This window comes from Triturus cristatus, chromosome 3_2 (assembly GCF_964204655.1).
Source record: "Triturus cristatus chromosome 3_2, aTriCri1.1, whole genome shotgun sequence".
Classification (NCBI taxonomy): Eukaryota; Metazoa; Chordata; class Amphibia; order Caudata; family Salamandridae; genus Triturus; species Triturus cristatus.
Window position 1 is genome coordinate 792,398,093 of NC_140584.1, and position 26,670 is coordinate 792,424,762.

Here is a 26,670-nt window from a genome sequence, read left to right on the forward strand (position 1 = left end):
GAAAACAATGCAATGATCATGTTTATACTTCAAATGTAAAGGAAATATCGTGGCAAGTGCCCTGAATAAAAATCTAGTGATCAAATCATAACGCAGTCCCATTGTATCAAGCCACACATACACAAAATGCCCATCAGTCAAGGTGATCAGAAGGTGATGAAGGGAAGAAAGGGTAGGTGACCCGTGTGAGGTGAGTGCCAGTGTCCGGGCACCTTCCTTTCTTCCTGTAAAAAAAAGAAAATTACTTTTTTAAAACACTATAAATACTTCACATATGCACAAATCAACATAATGGAAAGAAGAAGAGTAAGACAATCTTTAAAAATCTTAAGAAATCAAGGGATTAAAAACTGCACAGTGACATACACATAGATTTTACTAGGAATTAACATGTATTGCTAGTTCCTCATCCTGATTGAGACCCCCGGGTCCTTGGTCTAGAAGTCAACTATATATTTTGACTCACGTTGTCTCAATTTTAGCACCCTATTGCCTCCTCTGGTGTTCTTGGTAATTTGTTCAAGAGTAAAAAATCTCAAAATAGCTGGGTTAGAATAATGTTTATTTTTGAAGTGGCGAGCCACCGTATATTTGTCGTCATTGTGTGCAATGGCTTGGTAGTGCTCAAGTACGCGTTTTTTTGCGAGAAGAGTAGTACTACCTATATACCACAGTTTGCAAGGGCATTCAATCACATAAATAACAAAGGTGGTGCTGCATGTCAAAAACTGGCTAATCTCCTTGCTGACCCCATTGTAACTAGTTCTGTTAAGAAAAACACTGTTCTTACAAGCTTTGTAGTGGCCACAAGGAAAAAATCCCTTCAACCCATGTTCTTGTCTGGTGGGGTATATAGTGACGTCACTCTGTACTAACATGTCTCTAATACTCCTACTTTTACGATATGTAATGTCTGTTCGGGATAATATCACCAATAAAGTTATCACATTTAAGGATATCCCAGCTTTTAGCAAATATTTTGCAAATGTTGTTCGAATCTGTGTTGAATGTCATTCTGGTGTTATCCTCGCTCTCATTCAGAGCCTCAACTGGTTTGTTAGTTAAGGTAGAAGATCTCGGTATCACAAGTCATCAATGTAGCGCATCCAAGTAGTGACATGTTCAAGGTGTCCTGCATAGTCAAGGCTGGAAAACACCTCTTCCTCCCAGCGTCCCATAAAGAGATTCGCAAAGCTGGGAGCGAAGCAAGAACCCATCGCAGTACCGACCACTTGTCTATACAGGACACCATTGAACAAAAATATATTGTTCGTAAGACAGTAGTCTATCATGTCAAGAATCATCCTGCTGTTGTCCCTGAATCGTACCTGCCTGGTTTTAAGGAAATGCTCACATGCCTCGATCCGCTGACGGTGATCCATGGTGGTATATAGTGATTGTACATCCAAAGTGATGAGGAAAGAATCTTCGTCCCACTTAATATCCTCAATTTTTTAAAGAAAATCTTTAGTGTCCCTGATGTAACTGGGCCAGCTAATGACACAGTCCCTAAGGAAGTGGTCGATATATTTAGATACGTGTTCCGACACACTGCCCCTAGAGGAAACTATGGGACGTCTCGGTGGATCTATGGGGTCTTTATGAAGTTTGGGTAACAGGTAGAGGGCCGGGAGGATGGAATGGTCATGTTTTAAATATATGTACTCTTCCCATTCGAGAATGCCCTTGTCCTTCCAAATGGTTAATTTCTCCCACAGATTGGTAATGCTGTTATCATACTTCTCCATAGAAGTGGAGAAGTTTGGCTCAATGATTAGAGCGCCAGACCCTGATGCAGAGGTCTAGCCCGGGACCAGGGTTCAATTCCCTCCCTCGGCGGGTCTTGGGCTCAAAAATTCCACGGACCTGATAATTCTCGCCTTGGTGCCTATTCCAATCATGGAGTCCCACTCTGCAACTCTGGGCAATACCTTGCTTAATCTCCACAATGGCCCCCACAATGCCAAGGATGCCTGGCCTCCACCTTGGGGGTGCCCAGGAGTGGACGCCTCACAGGGAAAGCCAGGAGGGGTTCCACAGCGGTATTCGTACAAGCGCCTTGAGACCCTTGCGGGTGAGTAGTGCGCTATACAAGTATCAATTTACATTTACATTTTACATTTACATATTGATAAGCTCATAATATCTAAAATCAGAGAGTTGTCTGACTGCTTCTGCAATAGACTTATCCCTGTCCATGATAACAACATTGCCACCCTTGTCCTCCGGACGGATGACAATGTTAATATCCTCTGTCAATGATTTCAGTGCCTGTCTCTGAGTGTACGTAAGATTGTTATTAACGGCATTATAGCTCTTTTTCTTGTGCCTGAATATACACAATGCCTAACTTACGCATTCATGAAAAGTATCAATTGTGCCATGAGGGAGTATAGGAAAGAATGTGGATCTTGGTTTGAAACCTGAAGAGGCATGGTTGTCAGTAATTAAACCTAGGCTGCCAACAACTTGAGTGATACTGAGCTGGTCACTATTGTTCACAATAGATGTCCCGGTATCATTGTGACTAGGACTGTTATTCCTCCCATCGTCCTGCTTCAATTGTATCATATCAGTGAGAATATCAATGTCACCTATGTTGATATTGTCCTGGTAGGTGGGCGTGCCAGTTATCATTTTTCTGGATTCTCCTAACCTTTTCAGCTTATGCCATTTTTTCAATTTAAGTTTTCTAATAAATTTGAATAGGTCTATTCTGGTATCATTATAATTAAATGAGGCAGATGGACAAAAGTAAAGTCCTAAACATAGAGTCATTTTCTCAGTCTCATAAATCTTTTCGATAGGTTAATCACAGTCTTATTTACCATGTCAGAATCCATTAGAATGCTTTTCTTGGGCGAGTTCTGTTTCCCATATTGCCCCTAGCTCTGCCTCTTCTGCCATCGTTGCTGTAATCTCTTGTTTCGTTCTCTTCATTTCCTCGACCTCTGCTGCATCCTCGACCTCTTTGTCCCTGTGTTCTTGGTGCCGGAGTATCCTGCTTCGTCCGTCGGCTCCGGCACAGATGACGATACTCTTCTAAAAAATTCACAGGTCTACTGGTTTGGTCGGCATTGGGGACTGCTTCAACTGAAATGTCAGACTCTGTTTCGCTTGCTGTGGAAACTGAGGCTGTTTGAATAGCCTCCTTGTCGCATAAAGTTAATCCGCCTGTTTCTTTGACACTATACAGGTGGTCATATTTACGGCTAAACGTAAGAATTCTAACGCTCTCATAATCGTTATAATCACGATTCAATTTTCTCTCTTTACGTGCCTTAATGTCTTCCTCGTATTTCTTAAGACGATCTTTCATAGCACTAATATATATGGTGTATTTTTGTCGCTGAGAAAAACTAAGGTTGCAGGCACGTTATAGTTAGGCTCAGATTTTACTGTTTTAAAAATGTTTGAAGTTTGTGAAAGGAGTAGTTGGTCTTTTAATTGATCTCATCCTGAATTATATCCTTATGGACAAAATCCCTGGTATTTCCTGTTAATTGGACATCAGCACTTTACAAGAAGTGGTCTAACACCCATTAACTTGTGGATTACCCCTGTTCTTCATGGGGTTCGGTGGCTTTGCTCCAAGGGCATATTTCAATTCTTTCCTTTAAACTCAGTACCAGGGTCTCAAACATACTGAGTTGTATACCATGATGCATAGAGCACCAAAACTGCGACAAAAGCATAACCTTGACCATGGGGCTTCATATTATTTGAAAATATTTTTTTTTAATATTAACAATAAAATTAAGTGAAAATTGGGAATCATATATACAACAAAATATAAATGTGACCTAATCTAAATATTCAAATATACATATATAAATAGTTTTATTTAATACTCCACACTAAATATAGAAATTATATGCACATATATGTTTTTTTAAAACATAACAAGGTTTTAACAATTTGAAACATTTACAAAAATAATATTAACAGAAACAAAAAACAAAATAAAATTGTATATATATAAATATATTAATCTAAAATCTAAAAATACTAGAAACATTTTTAAAAAACTAAATATTAAACAAAAAAATCTAAATCACCAACAATAATAAAAAAATTATTAATCTACTGTAAACAACATTAGGAAAACTGCTGGATTTTATAGGGGATTTATTTACTATTCACAATCCAATTTGTGCAACGATACAGAAGGCGTTGAAATTCATAGGAGCTTGATATACTATTACTACTGCAGTTTAAGCAACAGTACGGAAAGTGGACTTGGGGGGGGGGGTTACATTTTCTATTCCCACTACAAAGTATATTAGAATAGGGAACGTTGTTGACTTTGGAGGGGTAACATTTACTATTCCCACTCCTTCTAAAGAAAAGAACATTAAGGAAAGTGCCGGGCTTGGGAAGGGTTAGATTTACTATTCCCACTCCACTTTAGGAAACATTAGGGAAAGTTTTGGACTTTAAAGGGGTTAGGTTTACCATTCACAATCCAATGTATGCAATAGCAATAGTTGTAAATGTGGTGGATTTTGAAGGATTGAATTTACTATTCGCACTCCAGTCTAAGCAGAAATAGTGAAGGTGTTGGACTCAGAAGGATCAGTTTACCCTTCTCACTCCACAACAGTAGGAAAAATGTTGGACTTTCAGAGGGGTTAGATTTACTATTCCCATTCCGATTTCAGCAACAGCAGGGAAAGTATTGGACTTCGAAGGGGTTACATTTACTATTCCCACTCCAAAGTATGCAGCAGTAGGGAAAGTGTTGAAGTTAATAAGTATTACATATGCCATTCCAGCTCATAAATATTTTCTAGAAAACATTGAAATACCTAACAATACATTTATTAATCATAATATAAAAATGTATAATTATATATTTTAAAAGATAAACAAATTGTTAATCATAATTTTTTTTAGTTTTTTCCCTATAACCCAATGCGAAAATAAATTAAGAATAGCAGTTAATTTGAAAAATATAATTTCAATAACTTCCCACCTTATTCTCCCACAAGCCAACAACCAGCTGTTAGAACATAAATTACTAACAACAGTACAACATTTAATTCAAAGATTATAGTTTACAAATGAAAACAAAATTACAAAATATCAATTAAATAAATAAACAATAAAAAAGTGTCAGTCAATTAAATATTTTATTTTCAATACAAATGAATACTCATATAAAACAATTTACTAGCATAAATTTTAAAAAGGAAAGAAAAATTAAATGTAATTAATTAAACTTAAATAAATTAACAAATCTTGAAATAACTAATTATCAACTAAATAATTAACAATAACTGTGACTAACATTCAAATTAAATTAATTACAATGTAATTAGCTTCCCACTCTATAGCCATACAGACCTCTAAAAAACGATTACAGTGTAAATTACTAATTAAATTGAAACTTAAATAAATTACACATTTATAATTAAACTGTATTTTAAAAAAATATTAATATATATACTAACAATACTAGTAGTTAAAATTAATATACAAATATATATATAAAATTGGCAATGGTTTGCACCATTGTCCAAGTAGGGACGCGTGACTTGGATGTAAATCTAATCCAAGCCTGTTAGAAATGGTGGTCTCTAGTTGGCAATGGTTTGCACCGTTGTCCAAGTAGGGACCCTTCTTCCTAGTCAGGGTAAGGGGGATACACTTCTGAAATAACCCCTGCTCACCCTCTTGGTAGCTTGGCACACGCAGACAGGTTTATCTCAGAGGCAGTGTGTAAAGCATGTGTGCACACAACCAGTAATACAGTGGAAACACTACAAATGGGCACCACACCAGTTTAGAAAAAATAAGTCATCTTTATCTACACCAAATAAGACCAAAATGACAAAAATCCACAATACAGAAATCAAAATAAGCTTCTTAGAATTTAAAAACAGTTCTGTCCATAGCACACTATGGATGCAACATTTTTAACACAAAGTACCTTGGATGCCACAAAATCAAACTCAAGAACAGCTGCAGGGAGTGTGATGCGTCGGTTCCTTATGTGCAGGGAAGGTGATGCATTGGTTCCTTACTCCAGGGGAGGTCATGCATCGGTTCCTTACTGCCACGCAGGGGAGGTGATGCGTCGCTTCCCTACTGAAGGGTAGGTGATGTGTCGGTTTCTTACTGGTTGGGGAGGTGATGTGTTCGTTTCTTACTGCAGCTCTGTGTTCTTGTAGACTTGGTGCCCCAAATCAGGGATACGTCTGATCTCGATGCGGCGGTGGCAACGGAGCTGCGTTGGTTTCGTCAGCCACGGTCCCACAATGTGTTGGTTCTTGTATCTGCACAGCAGGGCCTGCGTATGAAATCGGTGCGGTGATCTCGGACTTCATATATCACTGCACTCGAGGCGGCTTGTGGCGATTTCTCCAGCTGCAGACAGGCACTGCGTTGGTTTCTTCAGTGGCATGATGACAATGTGGGGAAATTCTTCCCGCACTGTGGTAATGCGTCGGAAACACTTCTCTTAGTTGCGTTGCTTTTCCAGCTACCAACAGCAGGAATAACCTCCAGAGGCCCAGAACAGCAGCAGGCACCTCTTGGCAGGTCAGAACTCCCAGCAAGGAAGCTCAGGGGAGCTGGGGGTGACATCTTTGTGTTACTGAGACTTCAGAACAGGAGGCAAGCTCTACTTCAAGCCAGGGGACACAGCACTCAGCAAAGTCATTGTCCTTTCCTTGGCAGAAACAGCCACTGCAGGCAAACTTCACACAGCAAAATGGCAGTACTTCTCCTTAAGATTCTCCAGCTCTTCTCCTTGGCAAAGGTTTATCTTGAATTCTAAAGTTCAGGGGTCTGGGCCCCAAAATTTATAGTCAATTTCCTTTATTCTCTAGTGTCAGAGAGGCTCTGTGCTCAGTCCAAATCAGTTTTGTCCTCTCTGGTGCAGCTTCCCGGCAGGAAGTGGAGACATTATTGTGTTAGGCAGACCAGGCCCATTCAGGGAAAAGGAAATCTCCTCCCCATACCCTAAATGCAGCCCAGGTCTATTCAGCCCAGTCCTGACTCATCCAGGAAAGGCAGGACACACCCACTGGCTGTCTACAGTGAATGCACATCCCCAACCCCTGTCACTCAAAAGCCAGTCAGTCAATTCACAAACCAGCAAAGGCACACAAGATGGCGGAGCAAGAAAATACCCGAGCAAGAAAATACCTACTTCTTAAAAGTGGAATTTTCAAACACAGAATATAAAAATCATCCTTACTAAAAGATGCAGTTCAGGCATACTAAACTTTACCTTCCTATCTTGTCCCAATGAAAAGTTATCTTTATAAGATGTTATGAACAAACTCCTATTCTATCCTAAGAGACAGATAGCCTTTCAATAGTTAAAAACGAAATTCACTGTAGTTCACGATCAGGACATGTTACACACAACACAAAATGTCCTACCTTTCACAGACACTGCACCCTGCCCACAGGGGTACCTTGGGCCTACCTTAGGGCTGACTCACATGTAGGAAAAGGAAAGGTTAGGGCCTGGCAAGTGGGTGCACTTGCCAGTTCGACATGGCAGTAGAGTCTGCGTGCAGACACTGCAGTGGCAGGCCTGAGACCCCTTTGAAAGGCTGCTTGTTTGGGTGGCACAATCAGTGCTGCAGGCCCACTAACAGCATTTGACTTACAGGCACGAGCCCACACAGTGCACTGTACTAGGGACTTAGTAGCAAGTCAAATAAGCCAATCATAGAAACATCAACCCCTATTCACAATTTACAGAGGGAGCACTTGCACTTTGGCACTGATCCGCAGTGGCACGGTGCCCAAAGCATCTAGACCAGCAAAAACGAAATTCAGCGCGCAGTAAAAATACAGGAGACAAAGGCAAAAATGCTGGTGGAAACCACGCCAAGGATGCCAGGTCTCACAAAGCCACATAAATCAATATATTGCGTATACAAAGGGAGGAGGAGTGAAGGTAAAATCTCAGGTTCACCACTTTAGCTCCATCTGAAAGCACCACCGACTGAGCCCCACACAACTAGATGACAGTCCCTAGGTGGAGTGACGCATCCCAGCCTACCTGATGGCTGGCACAGGAGCACCAGCTTCAGAGTCAGGTCAGGGCACAAAGCCTTAGTTACACGCATTAGCAAGGGTAAAAGAGTATAGACGCCAGCGGCCCCCATCTTGGAAGGGGGTACTGGTTCTACTCTCGAGGCATACCCTGACCTCCCTTGCTTCTTGCACCATCATTGCCTTGTGACCTTGAGTCTTTGTTCTCTGCCCCAGCTTGCGAGCCCACATTAGGAGGTGACACACTTTGCAGCAGCCGCCCTTTCATGCTCTGTCTGTGTGGGATGTGAGGTTGGTGCACAGCTGATGACACAGGTGTTTAACGCTGCGAGCCACCGGTGCCTCTCGGGCCACAGTGACTGGACGTGTTTAGGTCTGCAGAAGAAGGGAAACACTCGTCTTCCCCAAGTGACTTCTCTCCCCTTTTACCAGGGTATGAAATTGAATTCACCTCCGGTATTTGCACTGTCCTTTGCTTTTCTCAGGTATTTGATTTGGGTGGGCCGGGGCCGGTAAAGTACTCTGCTATGCTATGTGGGAGGCTGAGTTTTTTTCCCGAACTCCGCATTCCAAGTAAGAAAATCTTTGCATGCTCCACCAGTGAAGCAGAGTTTACCGCCCACTGTTAACAATATATTAACAGACATAGGGGCATATGTACAAGGAGTTAACACCGCCGTAGCATCCATTTTTGATGTTACGTCAGCTTTTTTTTTATCGCCGTATTTACAAGTTGCCACTAACCATGGTTAGCGGCAGTTTTCCGGCATAAACGTGAGTTTTTAGGATCACCACTTCTGTTAGTGGGACTTAACGAAAATGAGTTGCAAGGTAGGCGTTCCCGTGCAAAAACTGATGCTAACCCCACTTTGCAATATGTACAAGGAATTCCTTGAATGGTGCAAAATCAAAAAAACTGCCTCTATCTCCAGTTAGAGGCAGTTTTTTAAGACCAGAAAATAGCTGGTCTTAAAAATGGTGTAAACACTTGTGGTCTCATTTCAGAAGGTTTTGGTGCTGTACAGAAGCAAGGAATCTTGCTGCGCTGCCCAGCAACAAAACAGTTGGGTAGGAATGTGCATCATGAATAAGATAGGGCGCATTCCTAGACCTAATTCATGAAAACTGTTGCATCACAGCTTTGCTACACTTTTCACTATGCCCTTCTTGCGACACCATGGATGCGCTGTATTCACTGTATGGAGCGCCTTGTTGCAATTAATGACAGATACGTCTGGAATCGTATTGTTTCTGTCAGCGCTAAAGTCACCCATTACTGCACTTGTGTCTCAAGCATGACGCAACTATAGCAATACATGGGGCCAGCCTATCCCTGTAGCCTTGCGTCACCCATACGCCTGCCATAAAGCAGGCGTAAGGTACTGACGCAGGGGTGTTTCACAATTGTTGCAGTGAAATCTGATGGATTTCACTGTGCCACTCCTAAGAGGCTTTGTTGCGTCGGAACGCCCACCCTGCACACATCATACCTTATGCAGGTATAATGTGGCAGAGGGCTTCACAAGGTCATGCATATGCCTAGATGCATCACTTTGCAAATACGGAGCGACGCGGTGCAAGAATCACACTGTAAGTACCTCAAGAAAAGGACGCACCGGCGAGGTGAAACTGTCAGAAGGGGCTCATGAATAAGCCCCCCTGTCTTTTTCCCCTACATTGGCGCACAATGGCTGCCATGCACCAATGCAGCCACCCTTGCACCATGGTGCAAGGGTGACTGTGTTGCAGAGCTGATTGATGTTGTGGCTCCATCTCTTCTCAAGACGTCTGCAGGTGGGGCTGGATTAGTAGAGGGCAGGAGTGAACCAATTGGCCTTCTTGGAGTGTTGTTTGCCTAGTCTTTTCTTGAGGGGGTCCAGGGTGTTGTTGCAGGTGGAGATCCATCGGTGGAGGTTGGTGGAGTGGTGGTGCTTGATCCAGCTTGACCCAGCTGCGACGGCGGTTAATGATGTCGATAGTGTACGGTGGGTGTGGTGAAGGCGTCATGTAAACAATGATGGTCGGTACAGGAGAGTCCTATGGTGTGGCTAAAGTTTAAGTTACTGCTGGTGAAGAAGACGGGCTCGAGCGTGTGTCAGGCTATGTGTGTTGGTGTGGTGACTAGCTGCTTGAGTCCAATGTTGATGAGGTTCCATAGGAGGGAGGTAGTATTTTGGTCACTGGGGTTGTCCAGGTGGAACTTGTTGGCTCTGAGTAGGATGTAGTCGGTGGATGGGAGAGCCTGGGGTGTGATGAGGTTTACAATGTCATCGGTAAATGAGGGTTCATGGCCCGGGGGGCCTGTAGATGAAGGTGCCGAAGGGGATGGTGTTGGGTTTGGTCAGGATCTGGAAGTGGATGTGTTCCATGGTCACCATCGGGTCATTAGAGTGAGTGGTCAATCGGAGTGTGCTTGTTCAGACAATGCAATTCCTCCTCCTGGCTGCTCGGGGTGGTCCGTGCGGGTGAATTTGTAGCCATCGTGGATGGTGATGGCGATGCTCCGGAGCAGAGGTTGGCCTAGGTTTCCATGAAGAAGGCGATGTCTGAAGAGGTGGAATCGAAGAGGTCCCAGATTTCTGTTGTGTGTTTTTAGAGGGGCCGCACGTTGAGGAGGATGCAGTTTAGCTGGTCGGCTGTGCTGTTGGTCGGCTGGGCTGCAGGATGTGCTGGTGTGCTGATGTGACAGAAGGTGCATTTGCCGTTTCTATAGACGCAGGATGCAAGAGAATTCTACAGTGTTGCAAGATGGCAGGTGGTGTGGCATCCAGGGTTGATGATGAGGAGAGTGCTGGCACCGTAGTGGTGGAGTGTCTGAAAGGAAGGGGTCTTGGTGCTGGGTGCTGTCCAGGGGCAGATAGACGGGCTTGCCTTTGGTGCACCAGTGGTACACCCGCTGTGCATGGCTGCACAGAAGCCACAATTATGTAGTGCTGCGGGGGGAACTGAACAGCTGGGAGGTGGGAAACGTGGGAAAGGACACTGGAGGGGGCGGGGACAGGGGCCGCAGGGGTTTGTAAATATATATATTTTTTCATTCTTACCTCAAGGCCGGGTCCCGCTTCTTCTGTGGTCCTGCTCTCCTGAGTCCACTTCCAGGAACAGGAAGCAGGCAGCCAGGCTCCCTCCCCTAAACCAATCATAATGCTGCAATGCGGCGTTGTGATTGTTCTTGAGCGCCGTGACAAGGTGTTTAGCCAGGGGCAAGAGGAGTGGGCATGTTCTCCATGCAGGCTGTAATGCAGCCTGCATTGCGTAGAGGGATGTGCGCACGACTGCTTTGGGCTGCCTGAGAGGGCTGACCAAACAGTCATTGTGCACTTGAGTTGGCATATTACTCCGCCCCTGCCCTGACCGTGAGTAGAGCAGCCCCACCCACCCTCCCGCCTGCAAAGAAAACATAGAATGAGTACATCAGAACGTTATCATCATGTTATGTTTCCTCTTCTTGTACTGCTAGAAAGCATTTGGCTGGCTCTCTTCCACCATAGTGGATGAGCCGCCACTTGGGTGCGCCACCCACAGAAGCTAGGCCTGGGTCCGACTCGACCCCCAGGCCCCATACGCCACGCATACCACCGTTTCCCCACCAGGGCATTGAAAACATGGCTCAATCCGCTACACTCCCTCCAAATCTGTGACGCAGTCAGCAGGAGCCTCAGCCAGGCAGGATTTCACAAGCCTGGGTACAGCAGTCACCACCAAGTCCACTGGGCAACCTACTGATGCAGGTGATGCAACAGGGCCCCCTTGGGCATCAAGTTGCAGCGCTCCCCCCACCCAATTTCGGCACATCTCAGGGGCCTCACCCTCTACAGTGTCCAGCCAGCGCAACATCCTCTGGCCTGTGCTGCAGAGAGGCACGGCCCACCATTGGCAATCTCCTCTGCACACCCCGGTGTAGTGGTGCCGCATGGCATGCGATGCAGGCCTCCCTATGTTGGTGCGCAGGAGCACCTCTACCGTTCACGGCTCCAAGGGGCACCAGGCAGTTTTCTCACACAGGGCAGCAACGTGTCTCCATGCAACCTGGCAGACTTCACCACCAGGAAAGGGCGATAGCCGACACCTCAATTTGTAGATCCATGGCCCAGCAACTCCACAACACCTCCGCATCCCACTCCGGGTCCCAGACACAGGCCCAGCGAGGCCTCAAGGCTCCAGGGGCTGTCCGCGCTTTCAAGATTTTGGATGCCATGGTGTTGCAAGGAGTGGGCAATGGTAACTGATGCATCAGTGGTTTTGCCAGCGATACACCTCTTTTCATGATTGTAGCCCTGAATTTCCTCTTCCCCTGGGACTCTGGCTGGTCATCCTGGCTGTTGGGGGGCTCGGGCGGGGTTGTTGATCTGTGCTGCACTCTGCCCTGGCTGCTTCATTCTGCATTCCATTGGTTTTGTTTCCTATTTTTTGTTGGAGTTGGACTTGTAGGCTGATTTTGCCTCTAGAGACAAAAAAAGTCACATTGAGCTGACTAACATGAGTTTTTTTGCCGCTAATGGTCCTTTCGTCATTTATCGCCCGCTAACGCCAGAATTAGTATCACCTTCACGCTAGTTTTAGCAGCAGTTTTCACCTCGACTACCTGAAACTATTACCGTGTAGCGACGTATTGCTAACCGGGCTATAGTTTGTGGTGATTGGCCGCGTTAAGTAAACTGCCACTAACTAGCATTAGCTTTAGTAAGCGGCAATTCTTGTACATATACCCCAGAATCTCCGCTTACGTTTGTTTGATATAAAATCATATCCAACCTTGCCATCTGTTCAGTGCCTTGTTCTATGTTGTTGTATACATATTAGTTTACTGTCCGAGCACTGTCATCTGCACTAATTTTGATGCATAGCAAAATGTATACTGTTCATATACTAAAAAGTTGAAAATCAACATCATACAAGATATTGCATCCTTTACCCTTTTTCAATAACATTGATAATAATACAAATTACTAATTGAGTTTTCACACTGTTTTTGTGTCCCACAGGATGCAGTGGTGGGATTGGTAATCAGCAACGGGACAAGTCATGCTGCTAGGGGCAGGAGGGGTGGCAATGTTCTCCATGCAGGCTGTCATGCAGCCTGCATTGCGAACAGGGAAGTGCGCATGACTGCTTTGGGCGGCCTGAGTGGGCTGACCAAACAGTCACTGCGCACTTGAGTGGGCATGCCAATCTGCCTGTGCCCTGCTCTGTGTTTGGAGCAGTCCTACCCACCCTCTCACCCCCTGAGGATACTTAGCATGATTACATTAGTTAGTTATCCCTTGTTTTTACCTTTGGTCTTTTTTTTGCTTTTTGTAGCCCGCGCTTCCCGCCACTGCTGGCCCTGTGGCCCGCACCCCTGTCCTTGCCCTTTGCGCCTCCCAGCTGATCATTTCTCCCCCTCCCCTACTAAATGGTGGTCGCTGCGCAGAAGGCGTACCTAAGCCAAGCCTGTCTGGGTCCGTCTGTGACCCGACCGCGACCAACGCCAGGAACCCTGGATCTCGCGCCAGCCACTGCTACAGCTCAACCACACACTCAACCACAGAAAACTCAGATACTGACAACAGGACTCGCCAAGCATGACCCATGGCCATTTCTCCTGCCTCCACTGCCACCAGACCTTAACCACCACCCTGGCCTCTAACACATCCGACACCAGTGTCGCAGCCAGATAACTCCACACTTGGATCTCCCACTGCGCATACACGCTCGCCCCTCTATGCAAGTCCGACAAACAACCCCAGGAAAGCTGCCTGGTTCTCCACCGATCTCCAAGACGCAAGACGCACCTGCAGATGCCTGGAGAAGCACCAAGACACCAGAAATCTACACCACTTACGAGGACGCCATGACAGACTACCACTGCCAAATCCTCAACAACTCCACCAACTACAAGCAACTCTTCAAGGTCATTCATGAATTTGCCAACCCACACAGCAACGCCACAGACATCACCCCGTCCCAAGACCTCTGTGATAATCGTTGAACCTACTTCAACATCTACATGGCCCCCCTCGTCGCCATCATCCAACAACATGGCCTCAACATCGTATCCTACGCTGATGACACCCAGCTCATCCTCTCCCTCACCAAAGACCCCACCACCGCCAGACTCAACTTCCAGAAAGGAATGCATGACGTCGAAGTCTGGATGACCAACAGCTGCCTGTAGCTCAATGTCGAGAAGACAGCTGTCCTCGTCCTTGGAACCACCCATTCAGCATGGGACAACAATTGGTGTCCGCCATCCTCAGAAGCCCACCTACCCCCTTGAACCACGCCAAAAACCTTGGCATCGTGCTCGACTCATCCCTCACCATGAACCGACAGGTCTACGCCATCACTTCCAGCTGCTTCAACACCCTCCGCATCGTCCGCAAGACCTTCACATGGAGCCTGCCGGAATCAAGGAAAACAGTCACCTATGCACTCATCACCAGCAGACTCTATGCCGGCATTTACAAGTCCCTACTTCGCAAACTCCGGAGATTACAGAACACCGCTGCCAGACTCATCCTCTGCATCCCCCAGCACGGACACATCAGCCAACACCTACGTAGACTCCACTGGCTCCCTGTGGAGAAAAGAGTCACCTTCTAAATCCTCACTCACGCCTACAAAGGCCTACACAACAATGGACCCAAATACCTCAAAGACAGAATCAACTACCACGTACCCAAAAGAGACATCCGATCTTCCAAACTCGCACTGGCCGAATCCCCGCACATCCACAGAGCCAGAGCAGGCAGAAGATCCTTCTCCCACATTACATCCAAGACCTGGAACGAGCTGCCGGCAGATATCAGACGTGCACCCTCCCTGAACACCTTCAGGAAGACCCTCAAGACCTGGCTCTTCAGCTAACAGTTCTGCGCCACCCCCCCCTCAGCGCCTTGATATCCTCATGGGTGAGTAGCGCTCTTACAATTCCCCTTATTGATTAATTGATTGAGGTATCATCATGTGATGGTTGTTCCTCTTCTGCACTGCTTGAGGCGGTGGGGCAACGCTCTACCGCCAAAGCGGAAGAGCCGCCACTGGGGGTTTGTCATCTACGTGTATTAAGCATAAGCGACTCACCCCTGGCTACGCGTCCCACCTTCTCCTTACCTGGTCTTTGACACCGTGGCGCAAACAACTGCACTCTCTCCAAATCTGTGACTCAGCCAGCAGGAGCCTCAGCCAGGTGTGATTTCACTCGGCTGTGTACTGAAGTTGCCGTCTAGTACGCTGGTGGACCTCCTGATGAAGTCAATGCAGCAGGCCCCCCTTAGCCATGAAGGCGCAGGGCTCACGCCACACAAGTTTACTGTAGCATAGGGGCCTCAGCCTCCACAGCGTACAGCCAGCCCAACATCATCCAGCCTGTGATGCAGGGAGACGGCACACACCGTTGGTATTCTCCTCTGTGCACACCGGTCTAGTGGTGCATCGTAGTATGCGAAGCAGACCTCACAAGGTTAGTGCTCAGGAACGCCTCTACCATTAACAGCTCCAAGGGTTGCAGGATGGTCTTCTCACACAGGTCAGCAACGTGTCTTCATGCGACCTGCCAGACTTCACCACCAGGTACGGGCGATCGTCGCGCATTAATGTCTCCCCCCACGGCTCATCAACTCCACAGCTCCACCACATCCCACTCCAGACACAGGTCCAGCGGGGCATCCAGGTGCCAGACGCAGGTCCAGCCAGGCATCCAGGCTCCAGACGCAGCTCCAGTGGGGCAAGATTGTCATTAAGTCCAGAAAGGCTATATCTCACCTTAGGTCTTTGCATCCACTCCGATCTAGGTTGTGTGCAACAGGAGCTCCTCCCGAGGTCAGTGTGTCCTGAGCAAAGATAACAATGACTTCTTATTTCAAGGTCCCAAGTACCTCTCTCAACCAGAACCTCCCCGATCTTCCTAGCCACGAGCCCCAGATTTACCTTGCAATATGCACAATCTCTGGACTAAACGTTTGGCATTTCAAGTGCTTGTTTACTGGTTACAGTCCCTCTTTATCTGGATGTATTTAACATTTGTTTTTTAAACCAAAGTGATTCTTTGTAACCAGAGAACTCTGCTGCACTGTAGTCAGTCTTGTTGAGATTGCAAGTTTTACATGAGTCTCATACCTTGGTGTCCCTCTGCTCCATCTGCTTCAATGGAACTTCACATATGGATAATTTACTGTAACCCTCTGTGTTAACCCAAAGAAGCTCTGTAGGTCACATTTAAATGACCAGACCAGAAGAGCACCTATGAATATATTTCTATGTATTGTAAGTATTTAGCTGTGGTTTGCTTGCTCTGTGTCTTCATTTTGGGACTTTGTCACTTTAATATTTCAGAATCCTGTTATCATGGCCACGTAAACCAATGGGGTCAGTGTCGTAGCAAGAATGTCTCCAACAATTCATAGAAGGAAAATAGACCCCTCTGCTCCCCAAGTCAGTAGTAAAATCAGTCACCAATTGGGCGCAATGGCCCCTTCAAACACTGCAGCCCCCCCCCCTGTTTCACTGCCTTTACTGTAATGTCAACGAGACTCGTTATAGTTCTTTCAGTCTCATCATTTAAGGACGGAAGCATTTTCAATATTATATACAACGAATATATAGCTATAGCCTATTTATCTTACGCAACTAACAACCATTGACAAAGCCAATAGTCTTGGCTTGTTGTAGGTGTGTTGTTACTTGTATTACACAACTATATGCAATGACAGAAGCAGCAAAATACCAGTGGGGCGGCACACTATGCTATGCTAAGAACATATTTTTAGCTATTGTGTTTTGAAACCGCACCCTTAATTACAACTGTCACGTCCCTTTGAGAGACCCTCCCCCACCCCCATACGTTTTTTTATCCCCCTAAAGCCCTGCTTAGCGCACAGCCCTGCCGCTCGCCGCTCTGAGAGGCAGTGCATCTGAAGCATGCATGATAACAGTGACAGCAGGCAGGCCTGTGCAGGGCCGCCCTCGTCTGCCAGTCTCCTGACTCATCCACCCAGCTATCCAGCCTGTTGGTCTGCATCGCAGCCATCCATCCATCTATCCAGTCGGTCCTCCTGTCTCCTTGTTCACCACCCAGCTATCCATCCTGTTGGTCTGCATTTCAGCCGCCCGTCCATCCATCCATCTATTCAGTTCATCTCTGTCCCCTGGACCTGCCTTCCAACTATCCACCCAGTTGGTCTACCTGCCTTTCTCTCTACTTTTCTATCAATGCACCCACGCACCCTGTCGCGTTCCGTGTGTCTAGGACCCTCCCTTTCATCCACCTGTCCACCCATCATTCACCCTGTCGATCTCTTAGTTTCTTTCAGTCCGTCCATCATTTTCTCTCTCTACCGTATTGATCCATTCATCCATCTGTGCTCCCGTCCACTCCCTATCCACCCAGCCATCATCCATCTGAGCGTCCCTCCATCCACCATTCAACCATGCATTCATACACAGAACTAGCCAGCTAACAAATCCAACATGCTTATGTCCGTACATCCAGCCATCCAGTCAGTTCGCTGCCAGTCGACCACGTTGCTAATCATTTCATGTTCCTATGTGTTGTCCTGTCTTCTACCTGCTTGCTCTCTCTCACTCTTTCTTTGGATCGCGTCGCCCTATATCTATTCTGTCAATTTACGGTCTACCTGACTGTCTCTCCCTTTGCCTGTCCTTGTGTCCTTTCAATCCTTGACCCTCCAGCTCTCTCTCTCTCTCTCTGGTGCATTGCTCTATATTTATTTATCTCTTCATTTTTCCATGCACAAGTTGTTGAAGATGAATCCTGCTGACCAGGGTTCTAATCCCAGCTTCAACACTTGATGTAAAATCTTGTGATTCTAGACAAACTACTTTAAACCCGCATGCCTCCAATGATACATTACATTTCCGTGAAAAGCTGCAGAGTTTGTCCGAATTGTGTCTGGTTTCCACTTGGCCACACCCAGTCTCTGTGCAGAGACCCTCATTCTCTCTGTAAAGCGCCCTGATGCCCCTCGGAGCTTGGCTCACACTATATTGAATACCTACAAATATATATGAATACATGCATCACCTGCCTTTCAGCCCATCTGTCTGCATCACCTGCCTGTCAGCACCTCTGTCTGCACTCTCACTCTCTGGGGCATATTATGTTAATGTTAATGTGTTAATGTTAACGGGATTTATAAAAGTGCATGAATACCCGGAGGTGTCTTGGCACTAAGGACACAGTAAGCCCACGAAACGTCTAGTCCTGGAACACGGACTTATCGCCGGGAGGGTAGAAGGGACTTTTCTGCCGCTAATGGCCTTATCCCTGACACGATCGCCTGTTACCATCGTGTTGATAATACGTTGATAACAAGGCGATAAATATCAGTGAAAAAGGCAATAAAAAAACTCCTGCTAAATGGGGCTGGTGATAGTTATCGCCAGGACTTGATAATATGCCCCTAAGTGCGCTGAAGCCACATGAAAGGAACGTTTTCTTGAGCTTCAAGTAGCTAGCAATGCAAGGAGTTAGTTAGTGTTCACTTGGCAAGTATATTCGATTATTCAGGACTTTGAAGGGGACAGAGACATGAACGGGTAGGAAAAGCTTAGACTGGGTGTGCTTTCACAGGAATATTGATTGGTAGAAAGCAAATGTATGATGTTACAACGCATACATTTACAATGAATGCCTTTACAACGCAGTTTTTACATCTCAACATCCTTTAAAACGCATTCTTTTACATCACATGCCATTACATCGCATTTTCAGAAACTACCTTTACAAAGCATTCCATTACATCGCATTATACCTTTACAACGCATACCATTACAATGCATACCATTACATCGCATTTAAGGTAACTGTTGGATAGTATAGGGGTAATAATTACTATTCTCACACCAGTGAGTGCAACAGAAGGGCAAGTGTTGGATAGTGTAGGGGTAAAAATTACTATTTTAACTCCAGTGAGTGCAACAGTAGGGTAAGTTTTGGATGGTGTAAGGTTACTATGCGTTGTAATGGTATGCATTGTAATGACTTGAGTTGTAATGACATGCGTTGTAGTGACATGCAATCTAATGGCTGAGTTGTAATGACATTCGATGTAAAGGATGTTGCGATGTAATGACTGCCATGTAAAGGTAGTGCGATGTAATGACTGTGTTGTAAAGGTTGTTTCCCATAGAAGGCAGATCGTCCAAGTAGTACAGTACACACACACATGTCATCACTTCATCTTCACCGCTGGACTCAAACTCATTGGCGCCGCACTCACCCCAATATTGAATTACTCTTTCACTCAACTAAACTGATGACTCCAAACCATACAGAATGCAGCAGGCAGCCTCCTCCATCAACATCACACACACACCCTGCACTTCAAACAGCCTTTCTGGCTCCCCATCCAACAGCTCTTTGCAAACTCCTGATGCATACATTCAAAGCCTTATACAGCACTGGCCCAGCATACCACAATACTTCCTCAGATATCAGTCAACTTCACGAAACCTTTGCTCAGCCTGAATCATGCTCGCACACATTCCATGTATACACAGCACCAGAACAAGGAGAAGTGATTTCTCCTAATTGGCTCCAAAAGGGCAGAATGACCTGTCTCAACAAATCTGTACCATCTCTAAAATTATTGCATTCTGCACGAAGCTGAACACTTAGCTCTTCAACTTGGTAAATCTATGGATCAGTCCTGACTGCTCCTGCGTTGACTATAGGATGCCTTCCCGGGCGATAGTGCGCTTTACAAAAAATCATAACAGTAGAGAGAACACTTCACCCACCTCTATACGTATGGGTAAAATCTTAGTCCTGCTTGCCATGTTTATTCTCCATCAGAACTTAGTTGATGTTCAGTTTGCCGTATGACAAATGCATTACAGGCACAGCACTGCACATAACAGTGGACATGACATATACTAAATCTTCACCGACTAACTTTGTTGCCCAAAACAATTTTTTAAAATTAGTATATGAAGTACTTTCTCACTCACTCAGTTCAACGAATGTAGGCCTTGAAAAGTATTCTTGGACACCCACCACTTTCATCCACAAACTGAAAGCAGTTGAATTTAGCACAGTGAGTGTACTAAAGGCGCATGTAAGACACGTCTTCGTGAACCTCATGTGGCTGTCATGGGAGCCGTTATTAAAGGTTCACAAGGCACGAGGACGGTAATGTTCAGAATGTAGACAGAGGCGGGTACTTGGCAAACTGTTGATTAATTTGTCAAGTTTGTGGATGCAACAACCGACAACATGTCTGTACATATGTATTTTTGGAGGGTTGTTTGTGGTGTGTTTGTATGCAATTTGGATGAAGACTGGTTGGAGAGGTTGTCTTGAATGAGGATTCCGTCCTGTGGTGTATGAATGTGAAAGCGGTGGTATGTTGATGTGAATGCAGTGATAAGTTGGATTGGGCCCATGGCAGACGATCTGAAAGTCTTGTGTGTGGTACATGAATGGCATGTGAATGGGCCAGAAAGCAGTTGGTGCTTATGTCTTACCGTTAGTAGTCTTTCTTTAGGGGTGGCCAGCCAGTGTAAGATGGGTTCTAAGATCTCTCCGTCTGGAGACCCCCGGACCTGTGATGGCCTGCCACCATCACTCTTGGGGGTCCCTAGTTTGGTCGCCACTGAGTTGCAGCACCCTGTATGGATACAGGCTGCCTGAGTGAGCCGGCCAGAGGATGGTACCTTCCCAGACCTGGCAGGAATGTGACGGGGACTGAGATTTAGAAGAGGCCTTCCTGCATGCCAACGGGGATGTGCGGTGTTGCGACTGCTGAAAAGTTGGCATTGACCAACGTGACACAGTGGGGCACTGAGGCACAGACTACTGACCCTAAATCCATGTTGGGTTGGATCAATGTGCCTGACATGCGGATATGGAGCATGCAGCCCTTTGTGAGAGAGGAGATGCCGAACCTCCAACAGTGAGTACTATCGAGAAAGTGGGGTGAGGTGCACTGCCTCCACCTCTCCACCCACTGCTTTGCCATGTGCTTCATAGTGCGACTCACCGCCTTGCCAGGGACCCTGCTCCTTGTCTTGGGACATCAAGCGCATACTATGCAGCAGTGCAGACACTGGTGTGTGTGTGCTGTGTCACATACTGAGGAAGGCTCTTGAGTCCTACATATGTTGACAGACTTGCAGCCGGGAGGCCATCAAGATAGGTAGGTAAGTCCTTTATCTATCTATCTCCCCTCTCCACTGGAACCACGTTATAATAGCCTGCATGAGAAGGCAGCGGCTGGAAGCCTGACCATAATGGTCATAAGTGGAACTATATCTGAAGGCAGAAGCCAGTGACTGAGATCTTGGTGAAGGCTGCCACTTACTGTGAGAAGCATGGAGGTTAAGTAGGCGTATGTGCTAGGTCCAGGGCTGAGATGTAAGAGGAACCTAAACTAAACAGAGGGGAGAAGGGAACAGGAGGAGTTTTTCTTCCCCTCCTCGCCAAGGTCCCCCAGGAAGGGCTTGTGCATATCTGTGTATGCGTCACTTGGAATGCTTGTGCCCCCCTGTATGACGGAGATAGGGGAGTGGGGGGGTGCTGCATCAAACTGCCTGTACTTGCTGTACCTGGGGTCAGGACCCATCATACTATGAGTCAAGAAGACTAACCAGGAGGCCTTATTGCAGGAGAGTTAAACAGTAAGAAGCAGGAGGCTCTGGAAATGACGTGGAAGGGACATCCCAACAGGACTCTACGTCGTCCTGCCCTATGGGACTGCTCGTGTTGCCCCATCAACTGGACTTCATCTGAGTGGGGGTTTGGTGGGTCCCAGACTCTCGACCACCTGACCTGTTACCACTCCTAAAAGATCGAGACTCCACATGAGCTCTTCCTCGCTGGAACGGGCCGTGAACCGTGCGTGACCATGGGTAGCAGAGGAGGCGCCGGCCCCCAGCAGCCACAGCCTCAGAATAGCGATGTGTCAGAGCTCCCTAGCCAGTCCCTGCCCCCAGATGTGTCATCAACAACGGAACACATGGATCTCAAGCTCAATAAAATACTGGATGCTATTGCTGACACCAGGCACGATCTACTGCCAGGGTAGACACTGAAGCGATTGAGCTTGGCCTGCAGCATGAAGACCAGTGAAACTTGACAGACAGGGTCATGCACACAGAACATGAGATTACAGAGATTCGCCCAACTGTGAAGGATCTGGTGGATCAGGTCCGCACCTTGACGACCAAGGTTCAGGAACTTGAAGCCCACGCTGAGGATTCAGAGGGGCGTTCGCGCTGCAATAGCCTCCGTATAGTAGGCATGTCAGAATGGGCGGAGGGTACTGGCCCCTTTCAGGCATGGTTATCACAGTTGGTGGCCCTGGATCAACTATTCACAGATTTCATCATTGAGCGCGCCCACCGGGTGCTGACGCGTCAACCTCTTGCTGGGGCCCCTCCCAGGCCTGTGGTGGCCCGTATCATGAATTATAGGGACAAGGACACCATATTACAAGCGGTCAAGGACATTGCTCCCTTTAAATAAGAAAATGCACAAGCATTTATTTTTAATGATTGCACCATGTCAGTCCAGCACTGTAAGTCTTGGAAGTCAAGCAAAAAAAAAGTCTGATTGTTATCCGCTACTCACTTCTTTTCGTGGCTACGCTCAAAGTTATGGTGCGCAACAACATTTACTTTTTCACAGAACCATGAGATGGCTGGGACTGGCTGAAGCAGCAACAACACGAGAACTCTGCCTCAGTCTTCCCGGGGCGCCATTGATGAGAAGCTAGATTCGGGATGCTGCCAGTGAGAAGATTCGTGGGGGCCCTACCACAGAGCAAGCCAGAGAGGAGCAGGCCCTTGCTCTGTGGCAGCAGCCGCGTTCTGGCTGACCATTTCCTATCCTCTGTCAACATGGCAGAGGAAGGAGGATCTGACGCAGACTCAAGCCATTCTACTGGTAGCAGGGCCTCGGTGGTGATGCCAGACAGGACCCCCACAAACAGCTGAAGAGATCCTGTGATTACTTTCAGATGGAAAGTGCGAGATGTGCTCTGTAGCCTTATATCAGGAAGCTTCCCATTGTTTAAGTGCACTGAGGCTGATACAGGGGGTCTCCCCAAAGTCCTTGGTACAGGTGACACTCATAGTCTGCCCGGATGCGGTGAAGAATGTGGTTAGGTTGGCTGCCCTCCTTGCCTAGCTCCTGGGCGATGCTTGTGCATGCTACTGCACAATTCAGAGCACCCCATTTGTGGGAATGTTACTGAACTGTTTGAGCGACTAAGGCGTACTGAGGTTGCCTTGGGGAGGGAGTTGTGGGCTTTGTTATTATTGTTTGAGAAGTCATGCGGTGAGATATCATTTCCCTTCCCACAATGCATAACTTTTATAGCTGGCTGTGGGAGTTCAGCTGAGTAGTTAGAGTCTACAGCTGGAGCCCACCCTAAGGTTGCACTTGAAAGGTGTCTAGAGTTACTCTAATTATGTGGAATATCTGTGGCATGGGCACTGGAAGGAAAAGGCACCTGGTTCAGAAATATGTCAGACCAAGGGGCGCACAGACCGCACTGCTGCAGGAGACTTATGTGGTTGGGGGGGATGATACCTGGGTACAAAAGTGCTGGCGAGGGCACTGTTTGCACCATGTATTCAGGTTTTTCCAGGGGTTCCCTAAAATGGGCCCAGCCGAAGGTTCCTTTCTGCCAAATCGGATCTAAGGTTGATGTTATATGTTAGTGGAGGGACAACTGGATGACAAGCAGGTCTTACTGGGCAGTATGTATGCGTCTAATGTCCAGTAGCCGACCTACCTCTCACATTTATCCAGAATACTCACTAAATGAGCTCACATTCCATGGATACCCAGAGTGGACTTTAGTTGTGTGCACAACCCACACCTGGACAGCTCACATCCACCTCTCCCCAACTCCCCAGTGGTAACATCAGCTGCCCACCTTAACTAGTGGCTCCGGCACTGGTCCTTGTTAGACTGCTTGAGGTCGCACTACCCAGGCACTATGTTATGTTATGTTATGTTAAACTTTTATTTCTATAGCGCACGGCTACTCCGTAGAGTGTCCCGGCGCTTTATCGAGGCAGCTCAGTAAAAACCAGAAACATAACAACAAACACAAGAGAAAAAGAGACAGAAAAACATAACAAACAAAGACATCCTAAAGATTAAAAAGCCACGTCTTGAGGCTCTTCCTAAACAGAAGAAGAGAAGAAGAAGACCGTAGGTCCAGAGGCAAAGAGTTCCACAACTGAGGGGCCCTCAGACTGAAAGAGCGACCCCCAGTGCCGGGGCTTCCTCACCCGAGGAACCACCGCGAGAAACAAAGATTCCGACCGCAGAGATCTAGCTGGACAATAGAAAGACAGTCTCTGCTGTAGATACCTTGCTCCGGTGCCAAAAAGCGCTTTATGCGCCAGGGTCAATGCTTTAAACATAATCCGCTTCCGGATAGGTAGCCAATGAAGTGATCGTACCAGACCCGAAGCTCTCGCTCGCCTATGAAGGCCAAAGATGGCCCGGGCAGCGGAGTTCTGCACAACCTGCAGCCGCTGAACTAGATACTCCGGAAGACCAACATAGAGGACGTTGGCAGAGTCCAATCTAGAGCCTATCAAGGCTTGCACCGTGATCTTTCTGTGCTCTTCTGTGAGTAAAGGCAGGAACTTCCGGAGCATCTTAAGCATACCAAAGCAGGTACCCACCAGGCCAGAAATATGAGAGCTCAGTGACAAATTATTGTCAACCTTCACTCCCAGATTCTTAGCCACGAGCGATGCCTGCACGGGGCAATCCATACCTAATGGCCACCAGGCCTGCCACTCAGGGTCCCGAGAACAGCCGAAGAATAACACCTCCGATTTACTGGAGTTTGCCTTAAGGCCATTTCGCTGGAACCAGCCAAAGACCGACTCCAAACAGCCCCGGATGTTCTCTCCATCGAAAGCCTGTCCTTGCCTACACGTGAAAAGCAGTTGGGTATCATCAGCGTAGGATACGATCCGGGCCCCAGAGGACTCCGCCAGTGCCGCCAGAGGTGTCATAACGATGTTAAAGAGAGTCGGGCTCAACACAGAACCCTGTGGGACCCCAACTCCCAATGGCGACATCTCGGCGGAGCACGGAGAGGCCCAGACCGTTTGTCGGCGGCCTTCAAGGAAAGATGTAAACCAATTGAACACCGTCCCCCTCAGACCGATGTCATAAAGTCTGGAGAGGAGCACCTCATGGGGGACGGTGTCAAAGGCCGCCGACAAATCCAGCATGACGAGCATGACCCTTCCTCCAGAATCCAGTGTCTCCCTGATGATTTCCGACACTTCCAGCAGTGCCGTCTCCGTACTTAACTTAGGACGGAAACCGGACTGCGAAGGATGGAACAAATCGTTGGATTCGAGAAAGCTGGAGAGAACACCATGTACATGCTTTTCTGTGATCTTAGCCAAGGCCGGTAAAAGAGAAATCGGCCTATAATTGGCCAAGACCTCAGAGTCCAACCCTGGCTTTTTGAGGAGGGGGATCACCATAGCTCTTTTCCATAGAGCTATGGTCAGAGATAGATTCACCAAAGGGTTGACTAGTGGGTTGATTACGGCCGCCATCTTAGCCAAAAATTTGGCAGGACAGGAATCCAATGGTGAGCCCGATTTCAGGCTGGTCAGAAGAGCAAGAGAAGCATCGGCCGAGACAAGAGGAAACTCAGCAAGAACCACACCCTGCATCGGCAGGCTGGACAGTCCGGCCATCGGACTGGAACACTCCTCCACAGACCTCACTGGGAAAGAGTCCTGGATAGATTTTATTTTATCCGTGAAGAATTTAGCCAGATCGCAGACCCAGTGCTCCAATGGAACACTATGGGCCACGCAGGATCTAGACGCCGTAAACTCCCTTACCACAGTAAAGATCTCTTTACAGGAATTGGCGGCAGTCTCAATCCTCCTGGCCAGATACTCCTTTTTCTCCCGGAGAATATCCTGGTGATAGGATTTAATCATTTTCCTATAAGCCGATCTAGCTTCCGGGTCATACCGAAGACGCCATGCCCTCTCTGCCACCTTACACTGCGCACGAGTGGCACACAATGCCTTCGTAAACCATGGGGCTGAGACCCTCTTAGCACTATCCCGAGGGGCCATTGCGGGGGCCAGATTGTTCAGCCTCTCCAACAGCCATCCCTGCAAGGACTCTACATCCTGCTCTAAATCCCCTGTAAGAGGGCAAGGATGGTCTATAGCAGCCTGAGCCAGCAACTCGGGTGTGACTCTATGTAGAGCCCTTTGAGCAGTGCCATGCTGTCTGGGGGCGCAACTGAACAATTTTTCGCCACCCAATACACAAAATCTGGCCAATCTATGGTCGGACCAGAGCACCGGAAGGAGCTCCACATCAACAAGAGGGAACGAGGAGAAAACCTGATCTAAAGTATGTCCCTTGTCGTGTGTAGAACCAACCAAAAACGGGGCAAGACCAAGAGGAGCCGTAATATCGAGCAGTTTTTTTACATTCGGGTCATTGTCATCGTCCATATGAAAATTAAAATCTCCTGCCAGAAGACAATGCTCCGTACTTAGTGCCATACCAGATATGGCCCCCTGAAGATCATCGAAAAAAGAGCCCACTGGTCCAGGAGATCTATATACCAGCAGCCCTTTGAAAGCGTGATGAGGGGTTAATCTGATAGTGAAGGCAAGAGATTCCGCTCCAGCAAT